Below are 23,974 nucleotides of genomic sequence, written 5' to 3'. Positions count from 1 at the left end.
TAATGTAGTTGAACGATCCTGCTAGAAGAAGTGAGGTGCCAGCAATGGACTTTCTATGACCGCTTATTCTTGGCACAGGAGTTCAAGCAGTTCATTTTTAGTCTTGTTTCTTTTTTTGGAATACGCTAACTTTCTAATCGCGCGAGAGGAAGATATTGACTATTCTTTACCACCAAGTGCTCTGGTGGTGGCTGGCCAGTCACTTGCTCCAAATCATGTAGCTGTGTACGGGTTTGATTGACGCGTGTGCCGACTCAGATAGACGGACTCCACGATCACCATGTCTGGCTTCAAGTCTCCCTGTTGGCAGTTATCGTAGCCTCAGCAAAACTGAGCCCACAACCGACCATCACTATCACCTCATTTCTGTGGTCGTTCTTCCCCCTCCCATAAAGTATTTGTCAATTTTATTCACCATTGCGGTCATACTGAACAGTTATAGGTGTCTTCCTTCTACTAATAATTCATCTCTTTCTATTTGAGCATGATTATTTTCCTTCGGTATGAACATGGCACTTCATTTCCAAGACCCTCCCTGTGTTGTTGCTGCTATCATGTCGATATTTTAATATTAAGAGGTGGGGAGAGCAAGGAGGTTGTTGATTTTCCGGGAAGCGGTGGCGATCTGACATGGATTACGTGGGGTGAGAAAGATTAAGCTCGACAAGAAGGTCAGTTCTCCACCGTCTCAAAATTGTTTTATTTTCCTTACTTTTGAGAACGAAGAGGGTGACTTTGTTGCTATTCTTGGTTGTAGTTGTGAATGTGAAGACAGGAGAGGAAGGTGTAGATGACAGTGCGGGGGTGTGCTTGCTGCTGGCACCTTATGCGGCTCCTCTACCACCTTGAGTAGAAGGTCTGCACCGTTAACAAGCGTGTTGCTTGTTTCTTTCATTTTGTGTATGCATACTTGGTTTCATGGGCTCAAATACTGTTTTGGTAGAAAATTCTATTTTTGTGATGGGTCCGTTGCTCAATTGGGAAAATATCTGATGTGTGGAGAGGAGTTAAACTTGAGGGCAACAACGGCTTGCTGATTGTTATCGTTGCATAAGTTTGGGGCATGCTAACAATTGTACATATCCCTGAGCTAGAGTTGGAAAAAACCAGTGAAACTTTATTGTATGTGTGAGAATCATTAGTCTGTACCTTGGTAGCTACAATAATATTCAAGAGACGTATGGTGAAGAGTCTTTGGTAACTTAATTTTTGAGCGCACCCAGAAGAGTTCATCCCATGTACTATTTGTTCCACGTGCATGAACATAATTGCAGCCAGAATTTTGCCTCTGCTTGCTTGTTGGACCTAGAAGTTGCAAGGGTTCTGATGAAATCTAATACTACAGTGTGGTAGATGGTAGTATATGCAGAGTCGATGGCCATGGTGGAAGAGGACCACGAGCATCACTGGTGCCGAAACGAAGCTCAATTGCTCCCCACATGCATCGTATGGTCACTAGGTAGGTGCTCAATGTTTTGAACCAGAAAGGATGATGTTGGATACTAATTTTGATCGCAAGCAACTTAGTTAGTGGAATAATTTTGAGCCTTGCATATTTGCAGCTTAGTTAGTGGAATAATCTGTTTCAATGGCACCATTGCGGTCATACTGAACAGTTATGCATGCTATAATAGGTGTCCTCCTTCTACTAATAATTCATCTCTTTATATTTGAGCATGATTATTTTCCTTCGGTATGAACATGGCACTTCATTTTCAAGACCCTCCCTGTGTTGTTGCTGCTATCATGTCGATATTTTAATATTAGGAGGTGGGGAGAGAAAGGAGGTTCCTGATTTTCCGGGAAGCGGTGGCGATCTGACATGGATTACGTGGGGTGAGAAAGATCAAGGTCGACAAGAAGGTCAGTTCTCCAACGTCTCGAAATTGTTTTATTTTCCTTACTTTTGAGAACGAAGAGGGTGACTTTGTTGCTATTCTTGGTTGTAGTTGTGAATGTGAAGACAGGAGTGGAAGGTGTAGATGACGGTGCGGGGGTGTGCTTGCTGCTGGCACCTTATGCGGCTCCTCTACCACCTTGAGTAGAAGGTCTGCACCGTTAACAAGCGTGTTTCTTTTGTTCTTTCATTTTGTGTATGCATACTTGGTTTCATGGGCTCAAATACTGTTTTGATAGAAAATTCTATTTTTGTGATGGGTCCGTTTCTCAATTGGGAAAATATCTGATGCATGGAGAGCAGGGCCGGCCCATAGGCCGGGCAACCGGGGCGCACGCCCTGGGCCCCGGTAGCCAGGGCCTCGGCCCAGGTATTGGTGCTACATGTATATTTTTGATCTTGTGGCCCAAGCTGTGGACCCCTTCTATCTCTGAAAAAATTACAGTCCGCACAAGTCGTTAATCTACAGACTGGTCCAATTGTTTTCCTTTGACGCCTCGCCTTTCTGAATTGGCATTATGACGCCACCACTACCGCCTGTTCCTTCCCAAGGTCATGAGCCCGAGCACTTGTGCATCTACGCACATAAAGCAAGAACGCAGCTCCATTCTTCCACAAGCAGCTAAACTATACTACTCGTTTCCTTCAATTGTGAGGGTGATGGTATGTGTTTACCTTTTATCTCTCAATTGAATTTTAAGTAGCTTTGATCTTTTCCTGCATAGGCAATGCTAAGTGGAGTCTCTTATATTCTTTCCTTTTTGTTCTTAGTTCTAGCGACAGTCATTAGATTAGTGAGACGGAAAGAGTGCTAAGGAGAAAGGAATATGGGATAGTTTTCTTCAGTTCATCGTCAATTCTGTTTACTAGGAGGCCTTATTTTCTTGCCACAGATCCAGACACCACTATCCAGCCATATTAAGGTGCTTTTATTCCTTGTGTTGGTCATTATTAAGCATTGTGTCTGCTAATGCTTCCAGAATATCTAATCTTGAAAATACTTTGTGTCTGCATCAATCTTTTGTGGAACCATAATGTGTTCCTTAGTATGATAATATTGGCCTCTTTTGTTGTAGAAGTAAGTTGTTTTTTTTGCAGATGATATAAGTAAGATTGTTGTAATGTTTCTTTACATTCTAGAGACCATGAATCTAAACGATGTACTCGTTATTAACTTCACATCGAATACAGTAGCATATGTACTGGTCATTTCCTTTTGTAGTATATTATTTCAATCTGTGTGAACTAGGGCCCTCAATATCTTCTCGCCCCTGGCCCCCAATATCGGTGGACCGGCCCTGATGGAGAGGAGTTAAACTTGAGGGCAGCAACGGCTTGCTGATTGTTATCGTTGCATAAGTTTGGGGCATGCTAACAATTGTACATATCCCTGAGCTAGAGTTGGAAAAATCGGTGCAAACTTTATTGTATGTGTGAGAATCATTAGTGTGTACCTTGGTAGCTACAATAATATTCAAGAGACGTATGGTGAAGAGCCTTGGTAACTTAATTTGTAAGCGCACCCAGAAGAGTTCATCCCATGTACTATTTGCTCCACGTGCATGAACATAATTGCAGATAGAAGTTTGCCTCTGCTTGCTTGTTGGACCTAGAAGTTGCAAGGGTTTTGATGAAATCTAATACTACAGTGTGGTAGATGGTTGTATATGCAGAGTCGATGGCCATGGTGGAAGAGGACCACGAGCATCACTGGTGCCGAAACGAAGCTCAATTGCTCCCCACATGCGTCGTATGGTCACTAGGTAGGTGCTCAATGTTTTGAACCAGAAAGGATGATGTTGGATACTAATGTTGATCGCAAGCCAGTTAGTTAGTGGAATAATTTTGAGCCTTAAATATTTGCAGCTTAGTTAGTGGAATAATCTGTTTCGATGGCAACTTGCCATAGACTATTTGCAGTTAAATACTAAGAAATAAGATAATAAATATTCATTCAGGATCATCTATGGATCAACTGAGGAAGCATAAATGAGGAGGTGGTAAGTTTCAGCCATTTTGTAGATTTGATAAAGTTTTAAAAAGTTCCAAGGTGGGATGACAAATTTCTGAAGTGGTGGCAATGCTGAGCAAATGGCAAGCTGGAACTATTGCTAGAGTTGCTGAAGTTTTAAAAGGTTGCAAGATGAGATGAAAAACTTCTAAAGTGAGGACAATGCTCTAGAGTTAGGGTGAATGAGGATAATAAAAAATGAAAGGGAAGTAGGGTTAAGGATAAAAATGTTGTTTTCTTTTCTTGGAAGGAGATGGTGGTAAGGAATTATGAGAAAAATGTGGAGAATATATATCTTAATCTCCATATGAATGGGTAGTACATGTTTCTACGCTCGATGTACATTTTTTATTTTGATAATTAGATTGCGTGTATAAAGATGTATATCTCTTTTTAATGATTCGATGATTGCTCACCACACTTGTCGCGGGGTTTATAAAAGCCTATGTCATATACGAATGTTGAATCATTAGATTTTTATTTTTAGGAACAAATCATTAGAATATATATGTCCCACTTGCAACACATGTGCAATTGACTATTTTAAAATAAAAGAGGTGAAAAAATGCGTAGGAGCAATAGTAAAGATGTTGCACAGATAATACAAAATGTGCATTTCTATATATATTTATTTTTGCAGAGTATGAGAGAGGCGGAGATGGATTAGGTTGACGTTTAAAAAGAATCCATCAACAATGGTCCCCACACAATGTCGTTCGCCAGGGAAAAGAATTCATCGAGTTGTATGTAACGATATGGGAATATATATGTAATCAGATGGGTCTGATGCAAATAATTTTCATCTTCATACATGCCTTGAGTTGATTATTTAATCATTTTGTATTAATCTATTTAGCTTTGTATTATTGCAGTTTCATTATATATCCACTTACAAACACATCTAAAGATACAAGAATGTAGAAACCACCATCAGTCTTGGGACTACAAATTGTTTCTTCATTCCTCCGTGTTGCACTATAGGTGCTAAGGTGTTGAGGTCGTATGTTCGTCATGGCATCAATACACTTTAGTTTCCTTTTCCTTCTCCCTATTTTTGTTATTGCATTTACTTATTCTTATTGGACCTCTTTGTCTAAAGCTTTAATATGGTTTTGATTGGTGCCCTGCATCCCCTAAGATATACGGATTTTGGTCGAAGCAGTCATCAAAAAAATTAAATCCTAACATCCTCTCCGTTTCCGAATGAATTTCTTCAATTTCCTTTCTCTTATAGGATCACATACCTAATTTATTTGTTGTCCTTGAAGAAAATATCATGACATGAGCTTGATGATTTCAAAGATATAGGAAGTTGACAAAAAGAGGATACACTGATTTAGTATCTTATCTAATTATTGGGCTAATTCTAAAAAATAGAAAATAAAGAGATTTCTTAATTAGCAGTATTGTATATGTTTGGAGAAGTGTAATAATTTATCCTATATGACTTTCTTTCTCTTGTCTTTCCCCATTCTCTTTTTCCCTCCAATTTTTTCAGGCTCCAAAGTTTGTCCGCGGCTAGCTTGATTTGGAGACATTTCCTGTTAGGCGCATTAACCTTTGGATGTAACTAGCTTTGTTACATGGTATACCTCGTTCAGGTAAACACTATCTAGCACATTGTTTAATCTGGGGTTTACTCCACTGCCAAGCGTACTATATTGCTAGATTTAACTTTAATCTATGAGGTGTTTTGTATCTATTTTGGCATAAATGGTTAGTCATACTAGGATTTAATTAGTGACCTTACTTCTGTTGTTTCTTGGTGAATATGCAATATATTGCATTTTCATGGAAGCAAGAGTCGGGTAGTTGTGGAGCAGGTCATGGGAGGCGGTCGGCGAGCGTGGGCTAGATGGGAAGGTGATGCATGTGATGGCGACCATGTCTACGGGCAGGGTAGGGTCGGCCGTGGCCATCATGATGTTTCTGAGGCAGAGCAAGGCATCCACCATCACGCAGCTGAAGAAGTCAATGCCCAGGGCGAGGCTCGTCATACTCTGACCGACTTGAAAGCTGACAGCCCTAAAAGCCAGTAATAGGTTCGCCGCCGTTGCACCGTCTCTGAACTTGGTGGAGACGGGGAAGGAGAGCAGTGGCGCCATGAAGACCTCGACGCCTGCTGATGTGACCACGACGATGACCATTGTGTTGGTTATAAAGATACAAATTGTATACATAACCCCAGCTTCAGAAACATTAGATAAATGTCCAACTTATTATTGAAAATATTGATTCAAGATGAATTGAATCTTTCCTATATACAATGAGCTTCAGAAACATTAGATAAATATCCAACTTATAATTGAAAAATATTGATTCAAGATAAATGGAACCTTTCCTATATACAATGAGCTTATTGTTGAAGGTTGCATCTATTGCGATATTATTGCTGAAATAAGAGGCTTATGAATTTATCAATCTTTGTGTACCTTGTAATAGGGTCCGAAACTGTTGTAGGAGGCGGCGGCTGTCACTTTAGGAGCGCATGATTTAACTCCTCCAGCAACACCAAATTTGACGAGGGAATTCTATGCACCATTCCAGCGGCATTACATAGAGCATGACCCAGGGAATAGGCCAGTATCAGTTTCATTGTGCATGCCTACATTCAATAGTAGCCACTAGGCCACTAGCACTTTTCACTATGTTGATTAAAACTAACATTGGTTCAAGTATTTTTCTCGATTTTATTATGTTGCAAACATCTTGTAGATGCGCACGAGTTGATGATACAGTTCTATAACACAAGATAATCATACTGATGCAACATTTCCTATTTATTCTCGATGAAGTTTTTATGTGGATAAATATACCAACTGTGCTCTCTAGCATATCTCTTAAGATGTCAGAATGTTTGTTGTCAACTGGTAACCTAGAGCACTAGAGAGAAACACTTGTTGTTTTTCGTAATGAAAGAGATATCTCCTCTGGCTGCATGGAAAAAAGGAAATAGAAAAGATAAACTGTGACTACAGTTCAATAGAAAAGGGCACACAATCTACGGTAAAAGAGGATCACATAACCAGAAGGATTATGTTTGGTGGCTCTCTTTTACTAAAATGACCTTTATTACTGTGACAGTCAATAATATAAACTGGTCTTGCATGCCTAAATTAACTAGCATGGACATATGATTATGTCTATACACACATGATATAATTTGTCCTTCTATTTACAGAACATGACGTTGTATAGTGCAATTTTGGTAAACAAAATCTTAATTAACTGAGTAGCATATGAAATTTGGGTGACATGCCTAATTGAAAAATCACCATAATAGTGTTCTACCCGACATAAAAAATTATAAAATACAATTTGTTGTCGAGCAAAATCATAATGGTGATCCACTCAACATAAAAGTGAAAATATAATTTGTTACGCGTCTATTTTTTAAATGCATCAATAGTAATTGTTTTTCCGTGGCAACGCACGGACACTTAAATATAGTGCAATTTTTATTATTGTTTTTCCGTGCCAACGCACTGACATACTGCTCCTATGATCTCAAAGGTACCAACAAAATGCAGCTCATAAATCTATTTTTAAGAATTGGGTCTCGATGTTCTTACATTTAGCTACTCATATATAGCTTTTAGGTTTAATTTTTTTTCTCTTTGTAAATTTTGTTTTTTGTTTGATCACCTTGTTATCAACTCTTTGATGGTTTAGAAATCAGTCCAGGCACCTAGAAATGAATTCAGTTTAACTCTGCAATTAACCCTTATAATATAACTGTTCTGGCTGCACTCATCCATAATTCATAGCTTCACCAATAGGCGACTAGATTTTCATAATGTAACGTCGTCCGATGTATTTGAATATTGCCAGTTTATATGAGACAAACAGCCAGTGAGCTTATGTCATAAGAAACATAAAATCTCTTTGATTATTTTAGGGATCACTATATTCATAAAGAAGATAATACAATTAAGTGTTTAAAAGTTACATCATAATATATCTTTTTACCATTATCACTTAGTTACCTGGTAGAAGATGCCATCTTTATTACAGAATCTATGTGCAATCTCCATGTCTACAAGGTTCAAACTTTGAGATATTAGGATGTATGCATAAGTACTCCCCATGAAAAAACGAGGAAAAAACGACCGGCGGGAAATGAGAGTAGCGACACGAATTCTTGGTCCTTTGATGTGCTTTTATTTGAATTAAGAAAAGGCCATGATAACAAAAAAATGTCATGTGTTTTGATAAATGTTTAAACATATTTGGATAGCAGTAGGCACACGACCAATAGACACATGCAATCACACATGGATGGTACCACAATCTTCCTAACCATTTAACTATTGATTGGTTTTAATAATATTTTTTGCAGACGGGGGCACATGCCATTTTTCTCCTTCACCATGGGCCCTGAATTGGCTGAACTCAAGGCATGTCGATGGGTTTCTCAGCTTACGCGTAAATTAGAAGTGGTAAAACTTATCCTGGAGACAGACACAAAAGATAGCGGCTTTTAAGTTAAGAAGCCAAGATATTGATAGATCAATCTATGGCCCTATCGCTAAGGAGGTAAATGAACGCATGCAATCAAGGGAGGAGTACATGGTGGTGTGGGTGAGATACTTGGCTAATGAATGCGTTATATAAAACTTGGGTCGGGTATCCATCGAATTGTATTCATGATGCTATGGAATAAGAACATATTTTATATAGTTGTCACTAAGATAGCATCTATAACTGGATCTAGCCAATCCATCCACTGGACATGCCAGATCAGTTAGCCCTCTTTTCTCTCTGCATGCAGTCATGTTTCTCATTTTCTCCTCTTATCTCTGTTCACTTGTATGTGATTGATGAATATGAAGAGGAAGAAAGAGAAGAAAGAAAGGTGGTCCGGGATGGGCAGTGTCCTATGTGACAGACTGCCCGGACGCGTCTGGAGCCTGCATATCCTCTTCATATTTTGTGCACATACAAGGTTTGTGAACAACTTGGTCGTATAGCGATGATATGAGCGGTATGGTTGGGTCACCTCTTTTCCTTCTCTTTCATGTTTGTGGAGGATTTGATAGGGAGGGTTGTAGATGCTCTAACATTATTGTTGTGTTAGCTGAGATGACACTGTTTTGGATTATTTTAGCTAGCTCTATCATCAGCATCTTAGTTTCTTTTCAAAAGCCCGTGGCAACGCACGGGCGTTCTACTAGTATAGATAGGACGGGTCTGTGTCGATACCTTCAGTGTGAGTTGAAAGGGTCGAGATGAACTTAGAGGAGAGTGAATAGGAAATTAAAAAAGTTATAGCTTTCCTTGGCCATTTAGGCTTGCAGTGTATGAAAGTGAGACTTGTAATTTTACTGTGATAAACAATTATATGATGCTTGCAAGATCAACGGACCAAAGTAAGAAAACACAAGTAAATGAGCTAGGGTTACGAATAGCTGGAGACTTCGACTCGTTACCCAAATACTATTAGTAGAACCCAGGTGTAACCGGAGTTACAAACGGATACTATCGCTCTCAACTGAGATGGGTCATAGTATAAACTGGACGCACCAGCTACAAAAACAACATGCTCCACAACAACTGGATGGCCGGAGACTCCAACTAAAATAGCTCGAATACTCTGATCCACCCAGAGTGCCACTTTTGCTGCAAAAGGCATGGAATTCGATTAGGCCTTTTTTGCTTTTAGACCTTGGACATCTTTAACAGCAATCCGTAAATTTCCTTCCGCATTCGTCGATGGATAGGGGGATTAGTCCGCACATATGGATGCAGGAGGACAACATCCAACACTAGTTGCATACATTTCAAATTGTTTAGCAACTAACCGGATGAATTTTACATAAATACGGTCGAATTTAATGAAACATGACGGATTTCATTACATTTCGAACATCTGGAACAAAAAAAAAGATCCACCCCTAAACATATCCTACGACGGCGGTGCCCGACATCCAAGCCTGTGTCGTCCTTCATGCGCCATCTTCATGAGCACCGGTGATAAGACCGATGAAGTGAAGGTGCGGTTTCCGACGAGGAAGAGTAGAACACGGGAGAAGGACTGGCCCACATGAGAAGCAAGGCACTACCGCCTCCCATGGCCTACTCATACTCGAAGGAGTCCGCGACCTATCCGTCATGGAGGGACGTGAGATCCACGGTGGAAATGGTGGGGCAGGCGTTGTCTTCGTCCCACTGTGTCGGCTGGTGGTTCGTTGGCCGCGCGTAGGAGGCGCACCTAGCGTTGTTCTCCTCCACGATTGCATGTAGTTGTGTCTCTGCGGTGGTTTCTTCCTCGCAAGCGGTGGCTTGAGCATAGACGGCATCATAGAAGGCATGCTACTCCACGACGAAGTTGGGTTCACCGCGGCCATACCCAACAAGGCATCCTCACTCGCACGCTTGCTGTAGATCTGGCCCTCCACCAACCGGTGCTGCTCCACGAGGAACATGCTATACCGATGTTGCTCTTGCGCCTGCTCGAACACCGACAAAGGAGCCGACGCATGCTACACCTCCGCCATGGCGACGTTGAAGTGCGTCTGCGTCTACTCCATGGTGAATCCGGTGTGCATAGGAGGCGCGGGATTCGGGGCAGAGTCGTCGGAGCCCATCCCATTGTGGTGCCGTCCTCATCATCATAGACCTCGAGTGAGCTGGACGGCAAGCCGTCCTTGATCTGCCTCGCAGGTTGGCTCTGCCACACGACGACAAGGGCGGCAACCCCATGCTTCATCTCCGGCTATGGACTGTCCCATAGTGCTTTTCCGCTGGCGGTCATGGAAGATGTGGAGGAAAGGAGGAGGATGTGGAGCGGATGTGTTGTGTTGTGGAAATAGCGGGTGTCGCCGCCCTTAAATAGTGGATTTCGGTGAGGCCGAGCGTCAATGCAGGATGCCGAAGTGGATTTCTCGGCTTGCGATCCTACTTAATGGGGGCATAAGGACAAACATGGCATTGAATAGGCATGGTAGATATATGTCCCGTCCCCTCCAATCATGTGTCTCCGGCTTTGAATAGACGCGGACATAGGAGAGATGTCACGGGCCGCACCCTTGGCCGAGGAGCCGCTTCAATGACAGCGCTAGTGAGAGGTCACGTGTGCTCTTTAATGAGGAGCGGCCATTGTACAACAGCATGAATACAGATAGCTCGCGTCGGGCAGAAAGCATGCAGGAGGGGGGTTTGGTGGGTCGGGACGGTCAAAATCAGGCGAAGTAGCGGTATGGACTCTCGCAAAGCTCCTCACATTTGTCTCTGGTTTATGCCAGCTAAGGTAAGATAATTACCGAACGAGTTCCCCCTCCCCCCTCCCCGCATCGCTCCCGCGAGTGACCGGGGGTAACCCTAGCGCACCGCCACTCGCCTCTCCCACCGGTCCCTCTCCCTTGCCACCGCCATGAAGCATTAGTGGCCAAAGCTCGGACCAAAACATTTTTAGAGCAATGATTTTCATCTGCGAAAAGCAACCAAAGCTGTTCCGGCTGTCCGAAACATTTCTGATTTTTCTCTCTGAAAAATCTAAGAAGTTCCCAGAACAATTCTAGTACCCTCCAATAATTTCCAGGCGTGTGCCGAAACCAATTTGACTTAATGGTATACTCTGAAACAACTTTTCGGTTTTACCGAAACTCTTCCGGTGTTCTCTTTCCAGAATTCTTCCGTTGTCCCCGAAACTTTTCCGGTGATCTTCTCTAAGACTCTGTGTCTAGTATTCAGCACATAGATGACCCTTAAGCGTGTGACCGTGTAAGTCCGGTGAAGTATAGACATGACCGAAACACTTTCCAATCAATGATCAATATCGGAGTCGTGGACACCCAAATTGATCTCATATACCCACACGAATGAATATTTGAGCGAACCTCCAGTTGTCGTGTGCTATTACTTTTACTTCGCGATATGTTACAAACACACGAGGTGAGACTTGTAGGCATCCCCATGGATCAACAACTTGTCAATTAAGCCAGTTACCTCGTTACCAGTTTTGTTCTCTTTACTCGTTTACGTGTTTCAGCATCCCTATGATCAAATCACATTGTGTCCGGCCAGACGATGATGGATACCGAAACACCGAGAGGGCCCAAGAATATCTCTCCATCGTTGGAGGAGCAAATCCCAATCTTGATCTACCAAGTTACTTTTCATACTTTTCCGTGAACCCGTAAGCAACCGTATTAGCCACCCTGTTATAGATGATGTTTCACAAACCCCAAAGTTCACAAAGCAAGTACGAAGGAACTCAATACTCTCGTGATCTAAGGAATTATGCAAAGGTTAACTTCTCTCTGTTATTAACCATTAACTTGTGACGAATGTATCTCATAGCATAACAATAATCGGGTCGATTTAGCACAAGTGTTCTACTAACATTGTGCCCTCAAAGTTGTTGGCATAGTCATGCCGATGATCAGGATAACAGAACCATCATGCAACACTTGAGCTAGTCTTAGAGGCCTGACTAGGAATACATTTTACGGTTTATTATTCCACATGTGCATATGAGTCTTCCTCCGAGCCTCGTGGTTATTGTAGACTCGAGAACCATAGGAGTTGTAGCATGGAACATTAACATAATTATGAACATCGAGATAAACAATAACATTTATTATTTCCTCTGGGGCATATCTCCTATAGACTCTCACTTGCACTAGAGGCAATAATCTAGTCAATGCAAATGCACTTTACACGTATGGCATACCGGTGTAATAAATGCTGCGCTTGTGGTATAGCCTCATGTCCAATGGATCTGAAAACTTCAGTTCCGTGTGTATCTTTGCATATCCTCGCGTTTTCACACTTTCACAAAATTCATATTTTGTGTGGACTTGGCTTTGTATATATGTGAATTACTAGTTGAACCTTGATTCCTCTGACTGAGCTATGGAGCAACTATCTACAATAGTGTCCCATTAACCAAAGCCATCTTGGAACCATACTAAGTTCATGAATGAACTACATGATTCAACATCTTCTTTGTCGCTTCTAAAGCATCGACATACTTAGCATTTTTTATAGAATTCGCCACACTAACCTGTTTTGAACAATTCCAACTTGTTGTGCCACCGTATTGTGTATTACACAAAGCCTGAACTTAAATCAAGAATCGCATGGAGCATTCATGAAGACTGTATCGATGTAATTACTTACAACAAGCACTTCATAATCTCTGCTTGCAAGAAAACATTTCATCAATGCTACTTTAGTACTCAATGACATTTTTCACTGTCCTATGATCAGTGCTTTGATTACTTTGGTATCTTACTCACAACAGCTTGGGAGTATCGGACATATCTAGTTGTTTTACCTACCATGGAATACATGATTAATCCAAACACAGAAGTGTGTGGAATCTCCATCATGTATTTGCTCATCAGTGTTTTTAGGACACCGAGTCTTGCAAAACTATTTCCATGTGACTTCGGCAATAATCACTCCTTGCAGTTTTTTAATGCTAAACTCTTTTAGCATCTCGTCAATATGTATTTTGGCTTAGCCCTATTAGGCAATTATATCTCATAGTGTAAGTGCATCTAGTGCCCTTAGTGATTTTGGTGGTTTGAAGACTTGTAGGTTAAGTATCTAATGTGTTCATGAGTGTACACACGATCTATAAGTCGCTGAGGAGTTTGAGTTATACGATGAATATCGACTCCTAAAAATGTATATCTTCAGCTGAAGAAGTTGGTCTGATGTTGAAGATTTGGATTGCGATGAAATTGATATTCCTCATGAAGATATTGAAGATGATGAATTCGGTGTGTCCTGAAGAAAATCAGTTCGAAGACTTTGAAGCATGAAGATTTATTATTTCTGTTTTATTTTCTTCACTCTTGAGTCATAGGAACACCATACTGTTCAAGGGGGTCAAGGTAACACTTTGGAATGAATTTCCTCATGATGCTCAACCCAAGCCTAATCCTACAAAAGCCTCAAGTGTGGAATATGAGAGACATGAGGACTCTCACAGTTGAGGGTCCCAACCGTTACCGCAATTCGTGCCACATCACTGATCTTATGCACACCAACGGTCATAATATTTAAGGGCATTTATGTCATGTCATGTTGGGATGCTCCCAGGATATAAATAGCCACCCCCCACAACCATTAGCTGGTTGGCTGCTCCGTGAGAAACTAACAGCTGTCATTGAGAGCAACCCAAATTCTTCAGAGTCTTCAAGAGTAAATCATCAGTGAGGAAATACCCCAAACACCAAACCACAAACCAAAAACCAAGTGATTGAGCATCACTGAAGAATTTGTTCCTGTGTGGAACTGAGGCCTTTTACCTTTGAGGAATGTGCATCCTCCAGACGATTAGGCATCATGGTCTAGAGCAATCCAACAATCAATTGTGGATCGCCGGGAGACCGAGTTTGTGAGGGTTTGGAAGTCTGCCTTGAAGACTTACCAGGAAAGTTGAGTGAGGATTGTGTGTCCTTTGCTCAAGGAGAAAAGGTAGGGATTGTGCGTCCCGGGACTATGTGTCTTTTGGTTTCAATAAAAAGCCGCTCCAAACCAGACGTACGGATGTCACAGCAGTTGGAACTGGGTCATCAACCACTGTCTTCACTATGATACGGGTTCTATTTCTTCAACTCTTTCAATTCCTCAATATTGTATGTCGAAGATTTTCATTGTCACTGTTTGAAGAATTTGCTGAACACTTTCTCTGAATTTCCTCAACCTCAAACTCTTCACGCGAGTTAATCATCACATGCTTACTTTGTGCCTACGTAGTGTGCAAACTGTTTTTCATATTCCTCATCTTGAAAACTATTGTAGTGATACTTTGCACCCTTGATCCTTTGTTGTTTCGCTGCAAGTTATTCATAAGTGAGGAATTTCCTCAAAAGGAATTTCGTCAGTGATGAAATTCTAAAAATCTCCTATTCACCCCCTCCAGTCGATATAACGCACTTTCAATTGATATCAGAGCAAGGTACTCTCTTGTTCTGTGTGATTTTGGTTTAACCACCTGGAGTTTTAGTTATTTAGACTACATGCATGATCAAGGTTACTGTAGGATGTCCTACTTTCGAAGAAAAGGACTTCCCCATCTGGTAGACCAAGATGTAGATGCATCTACAAGCTATTGACAATGATCTTTGGTATATTGTGTAACATGGTGTTCCCCTCATCACTACTACTGTGTGTGCCGCTGATGTGAAGAAATTCAAGCAACTTGATTCTCAAGAGAAGAATATCATTTATGGCCATCGGAGCAAAGGTCAGTATGGCAGGTGAGTGCTTTGGGCTCAGCAAAACTAATCTGGGAAAGGTTGTCCAAAGTCAATGAAGGAGTATCAACTCGGCGTGACTCTCGTGTTGATGTTCTTCGCAATCTCTTCAATCGCTTCAAGAGGCTTGACAATGAAAGTTGCCAAGATACCTTTGATCGCCTCACTAATATATCAAATGAACTGCAAGCACTGGGAGCTCGAGATATTACTGACCATGAAGTTGTGAAGAAACTGCTAAGATCCTTGGATTCATCATTTGATACACTGGTTCTGATGATTCAAGAAAGACCAGACTACAAGATGCTTGATCCTGTTGATATTCTCGAAAGACTCAATACTCATGAATTCCAACAGGAAGAAAAGAGAGATCTATATGGACCAAGCTATTCTAGACCTCGTGCACTGGAGGCCAAAGCAATTTCCTCATCTGAAGAAGAAGACTCGGAATGCAGCATTAGTGATCCTGAAGAACTTGGACAAGAGCTTGCAATGCTCGTGAGGAAATTCCAGAAGTTTACAACACGTGGCCAGTTTGGTAAATCTTCAAGAAGAGATATGAGGAAATCAGAATCTTCATCTGAGGACTACAAGAAAAGAACCTGCCACAAATGCAAGAAATCAGGTCACTATATTGCTGATTGTCCTCGTTGGGTGAAGGAATCGAAGAAGAAGAAATACAAGGATGAAAGTTCTGATGACTCGAAGAAAAAGAAGAAATCTTTAAAATCCTCATCCTCAAAGTCCTCATCGCACAAGAAGACTAGTTTCAGAAAGGCTCGAGCACTTATTCGCAAGGAAATGGATTCTGTGTCAGAATCTGAGGAATGTGATGACGAGGAGGGATGTGAAGAAGACTCAGAATCTGGACAGGCTAGTCTTGCACTAGCTACCACATTCGTCAGCAAGTCAATCTTCAACCTTGAAGAAAATGATAACCCCATCCACACTGATGACTATGTTGATGACTTCGCTCCAACCTATTGCTTCATGGCAAAAGGTTCAAAGGTACCGAATGACACTTCCTCCTTTGATTCAAGTGACTGAACCTGATGATTATAAAAAACCCAGTTACAGTAAACTTGCCATCATTGCAACTAAACAACAAACTTCCCTTGAAAAGCTTTAGAAACTGCTAGATAGAAGCGATGACGTGTTGAATGATGAAATGAATCTTACCCAAATCCTCACTGAAGATATGAAAAGTCTTCAATCCAGATTTGATAATCTTCAAGATCGTTATGGCACACTCCTTGATGATCATGAGAAACTTTCCTATGAATTCCTTCAAAGGAAACTTGATCTTGGGAAGCTGAGGATGTCTCATGATGATCTTCAAATGGAAAATGATTCATTACTCACTCAACAGATCAGTGTCGCTCAAGTTGAATCCATTCCTCCATGTCTTAAATGCATTGAACGTGAAACTGCCAATTCTTCACCAGAATCATCAAATGCTTCTATTGCTACAAATTCTTCAACTGCTCATGTGGTATCAAATTCCTCACTTGAGGAAACCACAAATGTTACTCATGAAAATGCAGGACTGAAGAATTCTATGTGAAAGGCATGTACAAAAGTCTCAAAGGGCACCAAACCCTTTGCGATGTGCTCAAAAAGCAGATTTTGAACAGGAACCCAAGGAAAGAAGGAATTGCCTTTGAAAGGAAACTGAATGCCGATGGATCATACTGGAAACATGTGCAGTACCCCAAAACCTCATGGGTTGCTGCCAAAGGACCTCCTGTTGATCCATCCAATCTAACAGGCTTTGCATGTGAACTATCCTATTCCGCAGACGAGTCATTTGACTCAAACTATAAACTGTTCAAAAATCAATCTGGTGAAGTATTTGGTCGATATGTTGGAACTAACTGCAGGAATGGACCACCCCTGAGGAAAATTTGGGTCCCCAAAAGTTGCCTTGAAAATCTTCAAGTGAATGTCCTCATGACACCACCTGTGAAGAATCTGACCCCAGATCAAATTCCTCAGGAGGACCAAAGTCTTCAAGAGGATCAAAATCCTCAACTGGTCAAAACTATGCTCGTACCCGTGCTAATGCTTCTGATATGCAGGGAAATTACAAGGGGTATGAATATGAGCATTACTCCTCAAATAATTATGTTCTTAAATCCTCAAAGAACTTCTCTGCCTATTCATTTGAGTACTCTACCCTCCTATTGTAAAGAGAAGTGCATTAGCTTCAATGCCTCCTTTCTCATATGGTGCTCGCAGGATGATGAATTCTTTACCACCCCTTCAGATGTGGGTGGTGAAGAAATTGAACTAATTACTTCTACAGGTCAGGTCTCTAGATGAAAATCATCATCTGAAGAATTTGCTGGAGACCTGAGGAAAATGCTTCATAGGACGCAAGCTAACATTGATGAAATGAAAACATTTCTCACGTTCTCAAAATTACTGTTTATGATGAAATTCCTATCTGATGAAATTGATATCAGTCTGATGCATATGAGATGGTAAGCTGTACTAATTCATCTGCAAGATGACAAACCCAAGAGTACTGAGTGGGTTCTTTATAGTGGCTGCACACACCACATGAATGGTGACAAAAGCTTGTTGATGAATATGCCACTGACTACATCACCACTCAAGCAAATCACTTATGCTGACAAAGGTAAAAGCAAGGTATTGGGACTTGGCAAAGTGGCTATTTCCAAGGATAGGCACATGGACAAAGTGATGCTTGTCGAATCCCTTGGGTATAACCTCATGTCAGCCTCAATGCTTTGTGATCTTGATATGGTTGTTATCTTTGGAAAATATAGATGTGTTGTCATCATGGAATCCGACAAATCCAAAGTCTTCGAAGGTGTTAGAAGAGGGGATTTGTACATTGTTGATTTCTCTACAGGTCCTCAACCATCCACTTGCTTATTAGCAAAAACCTCAGAAGGCTGGCTATGGCATCGAAGACTTGGTCATGCAGGCATGAGAAACTTGCACACGTTGGCAACGAAGAAGCATGTCATTAGCATCAAATCAGTCAAATTCCTCAAGGACCACCTCTGTGGTGCTTGTGAGTCTGAAAAAATTACCAGATCCAAACACCCCTCGGAAACTATCATGACTACTACTCGTCCTTTTGAATTGCTTCACATGGATTTATTTGGACCTACTCATTATGCCACTCTAACAAATTCAGCATCTCTATATGGCTTTGTTATAGTTGATGATTACTCTAGATATACTTGGGTGCACATTATTCTATATAAAACTGAAGTGCAGGAAGTCTTCAAACGATTTTCTTCAAGGGCGTCGACGAACTTCGTGTATAGATCAAACACATCAGGAGTGATAATGGGACAGAATTCAAAAACACTGGTCTTGATGATTATCTTGATGAACTTGGTATTACTCACGAATTGCCTGCTCCTTATACTCCTCAGCAGAATGGCGTCGTCGAAAGTAAGAACAGGACTCTGGTTGAGATGGCATGAACCATGCTTGAAGAATATCAGACTCCTTGTCATTTCTGGCCTGAAGCAATCAACACTGATTGCCATATCATCAACAGGGTATATCTTCACAAATTCCTCAAGAAAACTTCATATGAACTCCTCATTGACAAGAAACCCAACGTAAGTTATTTTAAAGTCTTCGGTGCAAAATGCTGGATTAGAGATCCTCACCATAGCTCAAAGTTTGCACCTAAAGCACATGAGGGTTTTATGCTTGGTTATGGAAAAGACTCGCACACCTACAAAGTCTTCAACAACTATCACAACAAGGTTGTTGAAACTGTAGATGTGCGGTTCGATGAAACTCATGGCTCGCAAAGAGAGCAATTGCCTCGTGATCCAGATAAATTGTCTCATCAGGAAGCAATCAAGCTCAAAGCTACTGAAGAAATTGTTCCTACTGATGAAATTGCTGAAGAAATCACTCCCAGCACTGATGAAAATCAAGAAGATGCTCCTGAGGAAATTGCTCCAAAACAAATTCCTCAGCCCAGAAGAAATTCTCAACCAGCTAATCCGAGGATCGCAAATAAAGTAGAACTTGACAAAATCCTCGCTGACATCAACGCGCCAGGTCCTCTCACTCGCTCAAAAGCTTCACACTTAGTTAACTTTTGTGGGCATTCTTGTCTATTATAGAACCTTCAAAAGTTGTTGAGGCGTTCATGGAACCTGAGTGGATTCAAGCCATGCAAGATGAACTTCTTCAATTCAAGCTAAATGACGTGTGGGACCTCGTCAAACGACCAGATCCTCGCAAGCACAATATCATCGGCACCAAGTGGATTTTCCGAAACAAGCAAGATAAGGATGGTCAAGTGGTGAGGAATAAGGCACGACTTGTAGCCCAAGGCTACACATAGGTTGAAGGAATTGATTTCGACGAAAATTTTGCACCTGTTGCTAGACTTGAAGCTATTCGAATACTACTTGCTTATTCTAATCATCATAATATTATCTTGTATCAAATGGATGTCAAAAGTGCATTCCTCAATGGTAAGCTTGAGGAAGAAGTATGTGTTGCTCAGCCCCCAGGTTTTGAGGTTCCAAAGAATCCATACAAAGTCTTCAGACTCAAAAAGGCACTCTATGGCCTCAAGCAAGCCCCTCGGGCATGGTATGATACATTGAAGGAATTCCTCATGAAGAAAGGCTTCAAACCTGGTTCACTCGATCCAACTCTTTTCGCAAAATCCTATGACAATGAACTATTTGTGTGTCAAATACATGTCGATGACATCATATTTGGTTGTACTGACAAATGTTACAGTGATGAATTTGCTTACATGATGAGTGAAGAATATCATATGTCTATGATGGGGGAGCTGAAATTCTTCTTAGGACTTCAAATTCGTCAACAACACAATGGGATCTTCATATCACAGGAGAAATACCTCAAGGATGTTATGAGGAAATTCGACATGCATGAATGCAAAGGCGCCAAGACTCCAATGCCTACCAACGGCCACCTCTGCACTGACGAAAATGGTAAAGAATTTGTTCAGCAGGTATATCGCTCAATGATTGGCTCCTTATTGTATTTGTGTGCATCTAGGCCAGATATAATGCTTAGTGTTTGCATGTATGCACGTTTTCAAGCAAAACTGAAGGAATCACACCATAAGGCTGTGAAATATATTCTTCGATACTTAGCTCACACACCAACACTAGGATTATGGTATCCCAAGGGCTCAAATCTTCATCTTGTGGGATATTCTGATTCTGACTATGCTGGTGACCGTGTGGATCACAAGTCAACTTCTGGCACTTGTCATTTCCTCAGAAGATCATTAGTGTGCTAGTCCTCAAAGAAGCAGAACTGCGTTTCTCTCTCCACCGCCGAAGCTGAGTACATTGTTGCTGGATCATGCTATTCTCAATTGCTATGGATGAAGCAAACCCTCAAGGACTATGGCATCAACATGAAGAATATGCCTCTCTACTGTGACAATGAGAGTGCAATCAAGATTGCATACAACCCAGTACAACACTCAAGGATTAAGCACATCCAGATTCTTCATCATTTTCTTTGGGACCATGTCCTCAAGGGCAATATCCTCATCGACCATGTGAAGACTGACGATCAACTAGCAGATATTTTCACTAAGCCCTTGGATGAGAAAAGGTTTTGCAAACTGCAGTGTGAGATAAATATCTTAGAATCTTAAAATATTTTGTAAAAACATGCACACATCCTAACACTTATGCAAAATTGATGACTTAGATGTGTAACACACGAAGAATCGATTTTCTTCAATCAATGAAGAATATCACTCATAGTGTGAGGAAATCAATGAAGAATCTGATTCTCATGGACCTACGACAATTGTACGCGGCACTTGAAATCATCATTCTTATACGGTGGGTCACGCCACCACCCAACTTTGAAATTCTTCAAGTTGTTTGTCTTCAAAGTTGAAATTCATCAACCTCACGTTTTGTTACAAAATCCTCAAGTTTTTTTAAATCTTCAAAATCCACAAAATACTTGATGATTTTCAGTTGACTAGATATATATATGTATAAATAGACTGTGATTTCAAAGTCCTCAAAAGCATTCACTTATAGCTAATTCTTCAACTTTATATTTCATCTAAGTGAATGTGATCGGACCCTACTCCCCTCTATGCTATACTCACCCAGTCTATTCAATTCTTCATATGTGTTCTACTTGAAACTTTGTTCAAAATCCTCACTGTGTCCTTGTTAGCTGAGGATTTTACAACGAAAACCTCAAATCTTCAAAAATGATTTTTATATTGTTACACAGTAACTGAACCCCACTTCCCACGATCAGATAAGCACGATCTCCACTGCTTTAAACTCTGGCTACATGTGTCGTGCGGAGACGAATGGGTAAGGGTAGTTCGGTCCGAAAGTTTTGGCCAGACAGTTTTCACCTGAGCTACAAATACGTCCTTACCCCTTCTGTCCAGACTCTTCGTTCTCTCGACCTTCTCCCCGCCTCAAGCAAAACCTAGCGCCACCGCTAGAAATCTCATCACCGGCGAGGAACAACTTCACTCCCTCGACCTCTCAGTCGCCGAACTGCCGGAAGTGGAACATCTACATCGGCCGCCGCCGTAGTCGTTTTCTACCACCAAGTTAGGGCACAGCGGACTCGAACCGAAGAGCATCTACTGTTGTTATCTCTATTCTTCGTGCTTGCCATATAGGGTAAATAAAATCCTATTTTAACTGTCCCTTTCGATCTACTATTTTACCTTAGATTCGAGAAATCTGTTTTTCCTCAGTGTCTATCAGCTTGGCACACTCTATTCCTCAAACACTTGATGAATTTCACTAAGCCACTTAAATTCTTCACGTGATTCCTCAATTGTGCAAATTTTCGAATCTGCACAACTGTGGAACCCAAGTTCAAAGTGCTTAGACAAATTCCTCAACCCACTGGTCAAATTCCTCAACTTTTAAAATTTCAATTTCTTCAAATCTGAGAACGCATATGACCTCTCCAAATTCCTCGCACCTATACTCTGTTCACAGGTACAAAATGTCAGCTAATGAATCTCTAGGTTCTCATCAACTTAACTCAATTGCAGCGTTCCTCGAAGAAACTTTGCTAGTGTCATCAGAATCCTCAAGAGTGCAAATTCCTGAGCAAAAGCCTCGGCTGAAGAAAATGGAAGATGACAGATAGCAAAAGGGTGGAAAGAAACTGGAACAGAACACTGCAATTGATATCCCTGAGGATATATACCTTGACTATTGTATGCCAGATGAGCAAGAACCTATGGCGAAAAGGAAAATCAGGCTTCATAGGATAGAACGCGGGTGGACTAAGGAGTGGAAGGAATATCGCTTCGTTACTCCCAAGTATGCGAAGAAATTCACCCTGAAGCCACCTTGCAAAAGGCCTCCTCTCGGTGATCATCAGGTAGCACATCCTTCAAGCATCAAAACTGTTGCTGATTATCCTGAGTAGAAAGACAAACATTTGCCTAAACTTTAGAAGAAAGCAGAAGCTGCACTGAGGAAATTCAATGAGGAATCTGCTGCTGCCACTGCAGCCACCTCTTGTGCTGTGGAAGCCTCTGGTACAACTATTCCTCAAGTGAAGTATGTGCCGCAGAAACCAAAGGCTTCAAAGCCTAAAGAGCAATTGCCTTAGAAGGCTGCTCCAGCTCCAAAACCCTCAACAACCACATAGGCATCAAAGCCTGAACACAAGAAGATTGTCAAGAACCATCCTGCTCACTCCAGCTCCTCTGTACCTTCTGCCACAAGCTCAGAGACAAAGTCTTCACCTACACCTCTGATGACTAAAATGACTGCTGGAAGGGGCATCAGGCCCAGCCCAAGGAAATTCATCAATGTCTCTTCTGCATTAGAAGGAAATGATGAATTTGATGATGAAACTCTTCTAGCCATCATCAGGAACAAGCAGGAACGAGTCGCACAAGCTTCAAGCAGCTCTATTCTCTTGCCATGGATCCAAAGGTTCTGCTGGACTACATCAATATCTGGTATGATGACCCAAACACACCCATTGATGATTTGAAGCTTCCCCCAGGTATCAGTCATATGGTGGCCACATTCATCAATGAGGCCAAATGGAAAGAGACGCAAGACAAGCAAGCAAAGGCTGCAAAATTGAAGAAGGAGAAATTACTCAGGCAGAATCTCCTCAGCCTAATGCCTGAAGATCTTGTGTCCACCCAAGCTGAACTGAAGACTTTGACCGACAAGTACTCAAAACTATCTGACTGTCAAAGTATCAAGTCAAATTTCATCAAGTTTGCAACTGATGATGTGGATGAATATAACAAGAAAGCTGCTCCTCTAGCAAAACCAAAGCAGCCTGAGCCCAGCTATTCTGTTCAGCTCACTGAGGAAGATGAACAAGAAGAACCTCCTGCTAAGGAAATGCCTGAAGAAAGTCGAGCTCATGAACTGGTAATTGAGGAAATACCTAAGGACATTCCAACTCATGAATCTGTGTCAGCTAATGAATCTGTTCCAGCTAAAGAAAATATTTCAGCTGAGGAAACTGCCAGGACTGATACTGCACCAGCTCCTGAAGAGAAAATTCCTTCACATCAATCCTCAAAGGTGAAGAAAATGGTTCTGTCTGCATCAGACATGAAGAAAATCAAGGCTGCTGAGAAAGAAGCGAAGAAGAGAAAAGATTCTTTAACCCCAGAATCATCAAAGGGCAAGCTCCTCAAAACACTTGATGAAACTGCTCCAGTGGATGCTGTGCCTGTGAAGGTAGCTCCATCATATACTTTGATTCCCTTCGGAATTGACTATGTCATTCCTGAAGAAGATCGGGAAATTCCGATTGATGATGAAATGAAAGATGTTGATTCTGAAGAAACCATGGATGAGGAAATTCAAATTGATGATA

At 41.3% G+C, this 23,974-nt stretch overlaps 1 long non-coding RNA gene across 2 annotated transcripts; it reads left to right on the top strand.

Moving 5' to 3' along the window:
- The first annotated feature begins 761 nt into the window (after window positions 1–761).
- On the top strand, window positions 762–4,206 carry LOC123395979. Of its 2 annotated transcripts, XR_006609872.1 has the most exons (3): window positions 762–856; window positions 1,354–1,459; window positions 3,856–4,206. It is a non-coding gene; the product is annotated as an uncharacterized LOC123395979 (long non-coding RNA). The 2 variants fall into 2 exon arrangements; XR_006609871.1 differs by lacking the exons at window positions 762–856; window positions 1,354–1,459 and adding an exon at window positions 1,959–2,048.
- The last annotated feature ends 19,768 nt before the right edge of the window (window positions 4,207–23,974 follow it).

This window comes from Hordeum vulgare, chromosome 5H (genome assembly GCF_904849725.1).
Source record: "Hordeum vulgare subsp. vulgare chromosome 5H, MorexV3_pseudomolecules_assembly, whole genome shotgun sequence".
Lineage (NCBI taxonomy): Eukaryota > Viridiplantae > Streptophyta > Magnoliopsida > Poales > Poaceae > Hordeum > Hordeum vulgare.
The sequence above is the reverse complement of the archived record's forward strand: the minus strand, read 5'-3'. Positions and strand labels throughout refer to the sequence as shown.